Source organism: Somniosus microcephalus, unplaced genomic scaffold, assembly GCF_052327205.1.
Source record: "Somniosus microcephalus isolate GS21.2 unplaced genomic scaffold, FLI_Smic_1.0 unresolved_chr4, whole genome shotgun sequence".
Classification (NCBI taxonomy): Eukaryota; Metazoa; Chordata; class Chondrichthyes; order Squaliformes; family Somniosidae; genus Somniosus; species Somniosus microcephalus.
The window spans coordinates 17,672,106-17,685,695 of NW_028225182.1; the positions used below are offsets into that span (position 1 = coordinate 17,672,106).

The following is a 13,590-nucleotide window of genomic DNA, read 5'->3' on the forward strand; positions in this document are numbered from 1 at the left end:
GCCTCGGACAATAACCATAGATCGTCACCATATTTCACATACCGCAGCAACCCCGTCCATTTCAGTCTAAGTCCCTTTTTTAACTCTTTCGCGCCAGGCAAACTGTTTGTACAAAATTACATTTTAGGTGAAAACACAAATCAAAATCAAAAATCAAATCAAATCAACTTTTATTGTCATTGTAAGTGTACAACGAAATGTAGGCTTGCGGCTCCCGAGAGTGTACATTTAGATTAAGACATACACTCTCGAGCCGCAAGCCTACATTTCGTTGTACTGCACTTGTGCACTAACAATAACAAAAGACATGTTCGCGCAACCACAGCACCAAGTGCGGGTAGGCATCCACTTGAAATGTACAGTGAGGTGAAATATTACCACAAGCTCCTGATGGACATGTTTCCATGTCTAAAATGCACGCACCGAACAATGCAGCTCCTGGGAAAACTGCAAATCCAGGCAGGGCTGTCCTGCATCATTTGAAACAACAGACAGACACAAGATTCTGCCAGTTTCCAATGTCTTCTCCTTCTGCTCCTATCACTTCTTTCCCTCCAGCTCCCTCTGCTCCTCCAGCCTGCAGGTGAATTAAATGCTTGATGTAAAGGCAGCGGGTTCATGACACAAACCCTTCCCTTTCCCTCCGAGAGGATGACGCACTGTAGGTTGCTCCGTAACAGCAATAGCTCAGTGGAGAGGAGCGACTTGAAGATTTATAAAAGTACAAAAGCAAAATACTGCGGATGCTGGAAATTTGAAATAAAAACAGAAACTGCTGGAAATACTCAGCAGGTCAGGCAGCATCTGTAGAGAGAGAAACAGAGTTAACGTCAGAGGAACGGTCATCGACCTGAAACGTTAACTCTGTTTTTCTCTCCACAGATTTAATAATGGTCCCGGATTCAATCCCGGGATTCGGCAGTTTTCAGTTCATTTGAGTTTCTTTCCGCTGCCATTCTCGAACTGAACGATTTAAACTGGAATTATTTCTCCGGCACTGAAAGTTTGGCGATTGAATAGAGAGACATCAAGCACGGGAAATATTTATAACGTTTTAGATTGATCGATTTCCTCCTGTGTTTTTCTCTGGATGTTGTCTCTCTCGGTGCCGGCCAACAATTCATTGATGCATTTGTCCTGAACTGAAGCCTTTTGCCCATCTCGCGGGGTCAGAGTCGCTCTGTCTGTCTCTTACCTGCTTGTGACCATTATCGGGAACAGGCCGCCTGTTCAACGTTCAACAGCAAACCCAGAAAAACTAATAAACAGAAAGATGTGTCTCTCAGCCCCGGTGGTAAAGGTGCAATGGATGTTAATCCAAATAAAGCCCCCGTGAGATTCTGTGTGGATTGGTTTACTTATAAAGTTTGTATTTTAAATATTTAGAAATTGCGTAAAATAATGAAAACATCCTGATAGTTTATACGGGGATTGAACCCGCGAGTTTGGCGTTATTAGCACCACGCTCTCACCAACTGAGCTAACCGGCCACAAAGCTCCCATTGGCCAGTCTTGAACCCAGGCTGGGGAATTATCGTTCAAGCTCACACTGGGTGACCGAGTTACTGCACAAACATTGAACAGACCACATCGCTTAAATATTGTTAACTGTTCGTATATACAACTGGGCAGAGTGTAAATCAAAAGTAACAGAGAAAGAGCTCTTTAGTTTAACAAACCTCATTCTAAAAATTATTATTGCACCACCGCTAAACAGCCCCTCCCTCAGTCCCGGTATAAAAACAGCCGGTGGGACCCCGACTGGATTCCAACCCCCAGCCGGCGGCTGGAGCCGAATCCCCGGCTCAGATGTGGTTTCACGCTCATTCCTTTAGGAAACGCGGGTTCGGGTACGAAAAATCTCTCCTGATTCGCTCCCCTTATAGTGAAGGAGACAAAAAGTAACTAAAACCTGCCGAAACCTGGGATGGTCAATCTAACGCTTGCCCAACTAAGCTGTTTCGGCTTTACGGGCTGTGGTAGGTTCGTTGTTCTCATTCAGTTTCTACTGACCCCCACATAGAGCAGACAGGGCAGAGTCCCATCATTGGCCTGTGCTCTGGTGTATCTGGTTCCCAGGGCTCACAGTGAAGCGACCACGTGTATATCTGATCTCCACATTGATGAACAAATACAACAGCAAAAGAACTCGTGGGAAGATTCCAACAGTTGTGAGAAACCCAGACACCATGTTACTATCTCACCGTCACCATTGATTGATGAACCGATCTAATGGCTCAAAGCGGGTTTTCACATCAGTTTGTTTAACGGATTTTCTTTCGGCGACTATTTCCATGTTCCGACAATAAATGTTACATTTCTTTAATTTGCACAAGTAAACAGAGTTTGGACAGTTACTATCTTGCTCTCCGTGACCTGAGGTTTTATCTCGGTAATCTCCGGCTTTAGTATATGTTGTAAATAATCTTGAAACAGGTCTCTGTGGCGCAATCGGTTAGCGCGTTCGACTGTTAACCGAAAGGTTGGTGGTTCAAGCCCACCCAGAGACTGTGTTTTAACTTTTCCAGGTTTTCAAAATGTGCATTTTGGCTGCAAGATCATGGGATAAACTGTAGCACTGGCTACAATGTCGGTGAGTATGAGATCATCCACTGGGATCCGAAAAAACCGTTTCGTAACATTTTCTTAATGGTGACAGACTAATAGCAACATGAGGAGGCCCTTCAGCCCTGTTCCTTCATTCAATTAGATCCTGGATAATCTGTATCTCAGCTGCATTGGCCCACCTTGGTTCCATATCCAGCTTCACTAGTTTGGAATGGTCTCATTTTTAGGTGCGCCTGGTGCCGCTCCTGGCCTGCTCTTCCACACATCTAACTGAACCAGGTTTGGTCCCCTGGTTTGACGGTAATGGTAGAGTGAGGGATCTGCCGGGCTAGGAGGCTACAGATTGTGGTTGAATACAATTCTACTGCTGCTGATGGCCCAGAATTGTACAGAGAAAATACACGTGTTTTATGAGATATTTTATTTTATTAATATTTAATCACAAAATTATTTCAACTTTTTCATATTGATTCAATTTTAATGGGGAATATTTTACAAAATGTTTCTGCCCGGTTTCTAATGGGACCTTTCGTGTGTTAGGTGAATGTGATAACCACTACACTGCGGAAAGTCTGCTCCGTGAGCTGTCGTTAGAACATCACAGAAGAGAATCGCAGTCTACAAATGCAGGTAATAGAATCATAGAGTCACAGAGTCACACGGCACAGAAGGAGGGCATTCGGCCCATCGAGTCTGTGCTGGCTCTCTGTAGAGCAATCCAATCAGCCCCATTCCCCCGCTCTATCCCAGTATCCCTGCAAGTTTATTTCCCTCAAGTGCCTATCCAGCCTTCCCTTGAAAACTGAGTGTCTCCGCTTCCACTACTTCCGTCGGCAGTGAATTCCAGGTCCTCACCACTCGCTGCGTAAAAAAGTTTTCCCTCACATCCCCCCTATATCTCTTGCCCAAAATCTTAAATCTGTGTCCCCTATTCATTTTCTCTGTTAACTATTCCAAGGAACATCCCAAAGGTTTAAAATTGTGCATGTTAAAATGCACCCTTTCCATCAGGGAATATGAAGCCCGGTCTCTCTCGTGACAGGCAAAGATACACACAACTCTACTAAGGAGAACTAACAAATACAAAATCTGTCAGAGCAACAGTCGAGCTGTGAACAGAGTGAGAAGGAGACAGAAGAGATGGACATAGAGAGAGAAAGAGACAAAGAGAGAGACAGAGACAAAGAGAGAGAGAGATGGACACGCAGAGCGAGATCCTCAGTTTGACGTCTCACAGAGTGGGCCCAGGGATGAGGGACTTCAATTATATGCAGAGACTGGAGAAGCTGGGATTCTTTTCCTCAGAAGGTTAAGAGGAAATTTAATGGAGGTTTTCAAAATAAGGAGAATCCAGTGGCAGGAGGGTCGGTAACCAGAGGAAACTAATTGAAGATAACCGGCAAAAGAACCAGAGGGGAGATGTGGAGAATTTTTTTACGCTGCGAGTTATTGTGATTGGGAATGTGCTGCCTGAAAGGTCAGTGGAAGCAGATTCAATAGTAACTTTCAAAAGAGAATTGGTTTACTATTGAAAAGGAGACATTTCCAGGGCTGTGGGGAAAGAGCAGGGGAGCGGGACTGATTGGAGAGCTCTTTCAATGTGCCAGCGCTGACTTGATTGGCCGAATGACCTCCTTCTGTGTCGTATCAATCTATAATTCCATGGTCTATGAGTCTCTCCGCCCTGGGGTCGAAGGTGCAATGGATGTTCATCCAAATAATTCCCCATTGAGATTCGGTGTGGATTTGTTTCCTTATAAAGTTTGTATTATAAGTTTCATGAAAAACCGTAAATTGCTGAAAATATTCTGATGACCCGAACGGGGATTGAACCCGCGACCTTGGCGTTATTAGCACCACACTCTCAGCAATTGAGGTAACCGGCAACAAAGTACCCCTTGGAAAGGTTCGAGCCCAGGCTGGGTGGTTGTATTTCAGGCTCACACTGGGTGACAGAGTTACTGCACAAACAATCAACACACCACATCGCTTAAACATTGTTAACTGTTCGTATATAAAACTGGGCAGAGTGTAAATCGAAAGTAACAGAAAAAGAGCTCTTTAATCTATTAAACTTAATGCTGAAAGTTATTATCACACCACCGCTGAACAGCCCCTCCCTCAAACACTGCCCTGATATAAAACCAGCCGGCGCGACCCTGAGCCGCTGTCACCACAACCGGACTTGAACACACAGGGGGCGTCTGGAGCCGGATCCAGAGGGTCAGATGTGGTTTACATATAAGAACATAAGAAATAGGAGCAGGAGTGGTCCATTTGGCCCTTCAAACCTGTTCCACCATTCAATAAGATCATGGCTGATCGTCTATCTCATCTCCACTTTCCTGCACTATCCCCATATCATAAGAACATCATTGATTCCTTTAATATTCAAAAATCTATCGATCTTTGTCTTGAATATAGTCAATGACTGAACTTCCATAGCCCCCTGGGGTAGAGAATTCCAAAGATGCACCACCCTCTGAGTGAAGAAATGTCTCCTCATCTCAGCCCTAAATGGCCAACACCTTACTCTGAGACTGTTACCCCTGGATCTAGACTCCCCCAGCCAGGGGAAACATCCTCCCTGCATCCAACCAGTCAAGCCCTGTAAGAATTGTGTATGTTTCAATGAGGTCACCTCTCATTCTTATAAATTCTAGAGCATATAGGCCTAGTCTACTCAATCTCTCCTCATAGGACAATCAACCCAGCCCAGGAACCAGTGTGGTGAACCTTCGTTGCACTCCCTCTATGGTAAGTATATCCTTCTTGAGGTAAGGAGATCAAAACTGTACACAATACTTCAGGAATGGTCTCACCAGGGTCCTATATAATTGCAGTAAGAAGTCTTTACTGTTATACTCAAATCCTCTTGTAATAAAGGCCAACATACCATTTGCTTTCCTAATTGCTTGCTTAACTTTCCATGATTCGTTTACAAGGACACCCAGGTCCCTCTGAACAACAACATTTCCCAATCTCTCACCATTTCAAAAATACTCTGCTTTTCTGTTTTTCCTACCAAAGTGGATAACTTCACATTTCTCTAGATTATATTCATTTGCCATGTTCTTGCCCACTCACGTAGCATGTTTATATCCCCCTGAAGCCTACTTGCATCCTCCTAACAACTTTGTATCATCAGCTTACATACAACTTAATATTCCCATCCAGCTTTGTATACAACATTTGGTCCCCTCATCCTATTGATCTGGGAGGCGCGAGTTCAAGATCGGAAAATCTCTCCTGATCCTCTCCCCTTATGGTGAAGGAGAAACAAATTAAACAAAATTGGCGAGACCCTGGATTGAACCAGGGACCTTTAGATCTTCATTCTGGCGCTTTCGAAATGAATTGTAGCCGGGCCGCAATGGCGGACTGCAGCTCCCACAATGCCGAGCGACAGCGAAAGGTCCCTATCTCTGTGACACAGGCCGCACTGCACTCTGGGGGCAGAGCTCGCACATGCGCACCTGAGGCACCCGATGAGCCGCCGCTTTCTCTCTGCGGCGCGGGACAAACTTTCAGTCTCTCCGTTAACAGTGAGCGGTGATTTTGCTGGAAACTGACGACACTTTCCCTTTTAATCGCGCGGTTTTATGGCCGTAAACAGCGCGCATGCGCAATGAGCTGGGTCACAGCAAGATGGCCACCGGGCGGCGAGTGACGCCACAATGCTGGCTGACGTCAGAAGGCCGCTGATTGGCGGTTTGCTCCGGGGCCGAGGGTCAGGGGTGAGGGGGCGGTTCTTGTGTCCGGCCAGAGAGCGGGCGGGCGCTGAGATTAGAGGGAGCCCGGGGTAACTTGCATTTCCTCAGCGCCTTTCACAGCCTCAGCCCGGCCCAGAGCCTCACACACAATGGGGGGCTTGGCTTGTGAAGGGAGCTCACTCCAGGAAAAGCGGCAGGCACAGCAAGATCCCACACACAGCACTGTGAGCACAGCAGGATCCCACACACTGCACTGTGGGCACAGCAAGATCCCACACACAGCACTGTGGGCACAGCAAGATCCCACACACAGCACTGTGGGCACAGCAAGATCCCACACACAGCACTGTTGCCAATGGCCAAATAATCCACTTTAGTGATGTTGATCAAGGGAGAAATATTTGCCCCAGACCCCGGGAGGACTCGGCCACTCTTCTTCGATATGCTGTCGTGCGATTTTTTACATCCACCCGAGAGGGCAGACAGGGCCTCGGGTTAATGTCCCATCCAAAAGATGGCAACTGCGACAGTGCGGCACTCCCTCAGCACTGCACTGCAGTGTCAGTCTGGATTTTGTGCTTAACTCTCTGGAGGGAGGCTTGAACACACAACCTTTATGATTCTAGAAGCGAGAGAGTGTTACCAATGAGCCAAGGCCGACACCGAGTACTTCAGAACGCTCCTTAATTGTTCCGTCCCCTAACCCAATGTCTCTTTTCTTCCACAGGAGAAGTCATGCTGAAACTTCCAGGAATTTTGAGAAGGAATTTTCACCGGTGTTGAATAAATGTTCTGGAAAATACTTCATTCCGACTGGAAACTGCTTTGGATGATCACATGGCCGGGAGGCACCGAGACAATTTGATGAGACTGTGAAGGACGTAAAGTGAAATCAGGGACATGGCGAACAACGGTGTTCAGGTAATTGGGATCCCCGGGGTAATGGCCACTCTGTTCAGGTAACTGGGGATCCCTGGGGTAATGGCCACTCTGTTCAGGTAACTGGGGATCTCCGGGGTAATGGCCACTCTGTTCAGGTAACTGGGGATCCCCGGGGTAATGGCCACTCTGTTCAGGTAACTGGGGATCCCCGGGGTAATGGCCACTCTGTTCAGGTAACTGGGGATCCCTGGGGTAATGGCCACTCTGTTCAGGTAACTGGGGATCCCCGGGGTAATGGCCACTCTGTTCAGGTAACTGGGGATCCCCGGGGTAATGGCCACTCTGTTCAGGTAGGAAGTTTAAAAGGAAGTGGAACAGTGCGGGGAGAAAGTTGGCTGAGGATCGGAAACAGAGGCTCAGTGTTAATGGGAGTTGCTCAGATTGGTGAAGGGTTGGAAGTGGTTACCCCAGGGCTCAGTGCTGGGCCCACTTTTCTTCTCCCTATACAGAGACTGTTTGGATTTTCACAATCTCAACATTTGCTGATAGCACAAAAGTAGGAGGTTTGACAAACAGTAATGAGACTGTAAATGTGTTCAGGAAGACATTGTGTAGAAAAGGAAAAATCAACCTGGCACTTAATTATTTTGGTCTTAAATTGATATCCTCTGGTTACCGACTCATTAACCAGCGGTGACAATTTTCTATCAGTTACTTGATCAAAACACCCCTCAAAATTTTGAACCCCTTTATCTGTCCCCCTTTTCAACTTCTCTTCTCGTAAGAAAAGTTCTGTGAAGTCTCCCGTCCTTGGGATCATCTCAGTGAATCTCTTCTGCACCTCTCCATGGCCCCGACATTCTTACTAAAGTAATGCATCAAAATCGGGGGACAATATTCTGACTGTGGACCAACCCATGATTTGTCCAGGTGTAGCATTAACTCTCCATTTATACTCTGTGCCCTTATTTATAAATCCTCGGATACCGTGTGGAATTTTGTAAAACAGCTTTATCAACTTGCCTCCCACTTTTAAAGATTTGTGTATCTGAATCCCTGAATCTCTCTGCTCCTCCACTCCTTTTACAGTTTTACCGTATAGTGTCTATTTCCTCTCATTCTTCTCACCTCACATCTCTGCATTAATTTCCATCTGACATCGACCTGTCCAATCTGCTCACCTGTCTCTCTCCTCCTGAAGTTGTCCACAGTCCTCTTCATGGTTAACCTCACTCCTTATCTTTGTGGAAGCTGCAATGTTTGATATTGTGCTCCAAACACCCAAATTCAGGTCAATCATATCCACATATATTGAGAAAAGCAATGGTGCCCACACTGACCCCTGGGGATCACCACTGTTTAAATCATCCCAGTGCAAAAAACAGCTGTTAACCACAACTCTGTTTTTTGTTATTTACCCATTCTGTCTCTCTCTCTCTCTCCTATCCAACCTCTCACGTTCTTTATCACTTAGTTCTCGGACACAAACAGACACATTTCCCCTTTTCTCTGTCCTTCTCAATTAAAACTGTTTCTCCCCTTTGTCGCCCCTAGTCTCGCTCCTTCTCACTCTTGTATCCACACCATCTCTTGCACTCCCTCCCTTTCCGATCCTCCCTTATTCAGACGCTTACTCTCACACACTGTCTCTCTCAGACTCACTCTCTCACACACTGTCTCTCAGACTCACTCTCTCACACACTGTCTCTCTCAGACTCACTCTCTCAGACTCACTCTCTCACACACTGTCTCTCAGACTCACTCACACAATGCCTCTCTCAGTCTCACTCTCTCACACACTGTCTCTCTCAGACTCAGTCTCACACACTGTCTCACTCACACTCACTCTCTCACACACGGTCTCTCTCAGACTCTCTCTCTCTCAGACTCACTCTCTCACACACTGTCTCTCAGACTCACTCTCTCACACACTATCGCTCAGACTCTCTCTCACACATTGCCTCTCTCAGACTCACTCTCTGATACAATGCCTCTCTCAGAGTCACTCTCTCACACTCTGTCTCTCTCAGACTCTGTCTCTCACACTCTGTCTCTCTCCGACTCACCCTCTCACACAGTGTCTCTCTCAGACTCACTCTGAAACACTGTCTCTCGCCGACTCATTCTCTCATACAATGTCACTCTCAGACTCACTCTCTCACACACTGTGTCTCTCAGACTCTCTCTCACACACTGTCTCTCAGACTCACTCTGTCACACACTCTCTCTCAGACGCACTCTCTCACACACTGTCTCTCTCAGACGCAATCTCTCACACACTGTCTCTCAGACTCACTCTGTCACACACTCTCTCTCAGACGCACTCTCTCACACACTGTCTCTCTCAGACGCAATCTCTCACACACTGTGTCTCTCAGACTCACTCTCTCACACACTCTCTCTCAGACTCACTCTCACACACACTGTCTCTCTCAGACTCACTCTCTCACACAATGTCTCTCTCAGACTCACACACTCTCTCACACACTGTCTCTCAGACTCACTCTCTCACACACTGTCTCTCTCAGACTCTCTCACACACATTCTCTCTCAGACTCATGCTCAGACTCTCTCTCCGACTCAATCTCTCAGACTCTCTCAGACACACTCTTTCACACACGGTTTCTCTCAGACTCGTTCTCTCACACACTGTCTCTCTCACACTTTTCCTCTCTCAGACTCACTCTCTCACACACCATCTCTCTCAGACTCACTCTCTCACACACTCTCTCTCAGTCTCACTCTCTCACACTCTTTCTCTCTCAGACTCACTCTCACACACACTGTCTCTCTCAGACTCACTCTCTCACACACCATCTCTCTCAGACTCACTCTCTCACACACTCTCTCTCAGTCTCACTCTCTCACACACTTTCTCTCTCAGACTCACTCTCACACACACTGTCTCTCTCAGACTCACTCTCTCACACACCATCTCTCTCAGACTCACTCTGTCACACACTCTCTCTCAGTCTCACTCTCTCACACACTTTCTCTCTCAGACTCACTCTCACACACACCATCTCTCTCAGACTCACTCTCTCACACACTCTCTCTCAGTCTCACTCTCTCACACACTTTCTCTCTCAGACTCACTCTCACACACACTGTCTCTCTCAGACTCACTCTCTCACACACTGTCTCTCTCAGACTCACTCTCTCACACACTGTCTCTCAGACTCACTCTCTTGCACACTGTCTCTCTCAGACTCACACTCTCACACACTGTCTCTCTCAGACTCTCACTCTCACACACTGTCTCTCTCTGACTCACCCTCTCGCAGACAGTCAATTTTTTCAATTCAATTCAATTCAAATGCTTTATTGGCATGAAAGTTTACAGAGAACCATATTGCCAAAGCTTACATTGCAAAAAGGTACAGTTTTCTAACATTCTGTAGGTGTCAATCGATTTGACATTTGTTGGGTACATACAATATTACTTTTAAACAATATTAATTTTAAACAGTCTTTGTACTTCATTTGGTACGTTCAATATTAATTTTAAACAGTCTTAATTTTAAACAGTCCTCAGGTTGTGACATGTTGTTACATATTTGGCCCCAAGGTATGGTCTGTCTCCTTCTCCTAAGACTAATCTCAATTTTGACAGATCATCCAATTCCTTGAAATCTGGGGTTGTTTGGCTTAGCTTGTTGAATAATATGTTTCTTGATGTGTTGAATTTTTCGCATTTTAGGAGGAAATGCATTTCTGTTTCAACCTCGCCAGCCAGACATTGATCGCATATTCTATTCTCTCTAGGCTGCCAGGATTTCTTGTATCTGCCTTTTTCAATTTCCAGTTGGTGGTCGCTTAGTCTGTACCTGGTGAGGGTCTGTCTCTGTTTTGTGTCTCTGATGGTCGTGAGGTAGTCTGCCAGTTTATATTCTCTTTTTAGGGCCCGGTAACATTCTAATCTGCTTTGGCTTGCGGTTATTTTGTTCCAATGTTCCAGGTAGGTTTCTTTGCATTTTTTAATGATTTGGTTCACTCGGATTGGTGTTTGGACGGCTGTGTTGGTCTGGGGCTGGTCAGGGTCCGGCTGAGTACTTAGTTTCAGTAGCAGCTGACTCAGGGGACTCTTTTCTGGGTTTAGCTCTTGGGTCTGAAAGGCTTTGAAATGAAGGGTGTCTGGGGAGCTAGATTTGAGGTGATTTAGGAAGTTTAGTGCTCGTTTTTGGATGTTTATTATCAGTGGGTATCTGCCTAGTTCGGCTCTGCATGCATTTGTTGGCGTTTTTCTTTGGGTGCGAAGGATGCTTCGGCAGAATTCTGCATGTAGGGCTTCTATTGTGTGTTTTTCCCATTTAGTGTAGCTTTGGTGATTTAGCGGGCCCCATACTTCACTACCGTACAGTGCAATGGGCAGGATTATGCTGTCAAATATTTTGAGCCAGATTTTGATTGGGATTTGGATGTTGTAGAATTTTCTTTTTATTGCACTCTCTCTCACACACTGTCTCTCTCAGACTCACTCTCTCACACCATGTCTCTCTCAGAGTCTCTCTCACACACACTGTCTCTCTCAGACTCACTCTCTCACACACTGTCTCTCTCAGATTCACTCTCACACACTGTCTCTCTCAGACTCACACACTCTCTCACACACTGTCTCTCAGACTCACTCTCTCCGACTCACTCTCTCAGACTCTCTCAGACACACTCTCTCACACACGGTTTCTCTCACACATTTCCTCTCTCGGACTCACTCTCTCACACACCATCTCTCTCAGACTCACTCTCTCACACACTGTCTCTCTCACACTCACTCTCTCACACACTGTCTCTCTCAGACTCACTCTCTCTCTCACACGCGGTCACTCTCAGACTCACTCTCTCACACACTGTCTCTCTCAGACTCACTCTGAAACACTGTCTCTCGCCGACTCATTCTCTCATACAATGTCACTCTCAGACTCACTCTCTCACACACTGTGTCTCTCAGACTCTCTCTCACACACTGTCTCTCAGACTCACTCTCTCACACACTCTCTCTCAGACTCACTCTCTCACACACTGTCTCTCAGACTCACTCTCACACACACTGTCTCTCTCAGACTCTCTCACACACTGTCTCTCAGACTCACTCTCTCACACACTGTCTCTCTCAGACTCTCTCTCACACATTGCCTCTCTCAGACGCGCTCTCTCACACAATGTCTCTCTCAGACTCACTCTCTCACACACATTCTCTCTCAGACTCATGCTCAGACTCTCTCTCTCCGACTCAATCTCTCAGACTCTCTCAGACACACTCTTTCACACACGGTTTCCCTCAGACTCGTTCTCTCACACACTGTCTCTCTCACACTTTTCCTCTCTCAGACTCACTCTCTCACACACCATCTCTCTCAGACTCACTCTGTCACACACTCTCTCTCAGTCTCACTCTCTCACACACTTTCTCTCTCAGACTCACTCTCACACACACTGTCTCTCTCAGACTCACTCTCTCACACACTGTCTCTCTCAGACTCACTCTCTCACACACTGTCTCTCAGACTCACTCTCTCACACACTGTCTCTCTCAGACTCACTCTCTCACACACTGTCTCTCAGACTCACTCTCTTGCACACTGTCTCTCTCAGACTCGCACACTGTCTCTCTCAGACTCACTCTCTCACACACTGTCTCTCTCCGACTCACTCTCTCACACACTGTCTCTCAGACTCTCACTCTCACACACTGTCTCTCTCTGACTCACCCTCTCGCAGACAGTCTCTCTCAGACTCACTCTCTCACACTATGTCTCTCTCAGAGTCTCTCTCACACACACTGTCTCTCTCAGACTCACTCTCTCACACACTGTCTCTCTCAGATTCACTCTCGCACACTGTCCCTCTCAGACTCACACACTCACACACTGTCTCTCAGACTCACTCTCTCAGACTCACTCTCTCAGACTCTCTCTCTCCGACTCACTCTCTCAGACTCTCTCAGACACACTCTCTCACACACGGTTTCTCTCACACATTTCCTCTCTCGGACTCACTCTCTCACACACCATCTCTCTCAGACTCCCTCTCTCACACACTGTCTCTCTCACACTCACTCTCTCACACACTGTCTCTCTCAGACTCACTCTCTCTCTCAGACTCACTCTCTCTCTCACACGCGGTCACTCTCAGACTCACTCTCTCACACACTGTCTCTCTCAGACTCACTCTCTCACACACTGTCTCTCTCAGACTCACTCTCTCACACACTGTCTCTTTCAGACTCACTCTCACAAACTCTCTCAGACTCACTCTCACAGATTCACTCTCTCACACACTGTCTCTCTCAGACTCTCACACAATGTCTCTCTCAGACTCCCTCTCTCTCACACTATCTCTCTCAGGCTCTCACTCTCTCACACGCTGTCTCTCAGACTCACTCTCTCACACACTGTCTCTCTCAGACTCACTCTCACACATTGTCTCT

At 46.6% G+C, this 13,590-nt stretch overlaps 1 non-coding gene across 1 annotated transcript; it reads left to right on the top strand.

The window, feature by feature from the left end:
• Positions 1 to 2,436: 2,436 nt before the first annotated feature.
• On the top strand, positions 2,437 to 2,510 carry trnan-guu (transfer RNA asparagine (anticodon GUU)). The gene has a single exon. It is a non-coding gene; the product is annotated as a tRNA-Asn (tRNA).
• The last annotated feature ends 11,080 nt before the right edge of the window (positions 2,511 to 13,590 follow it).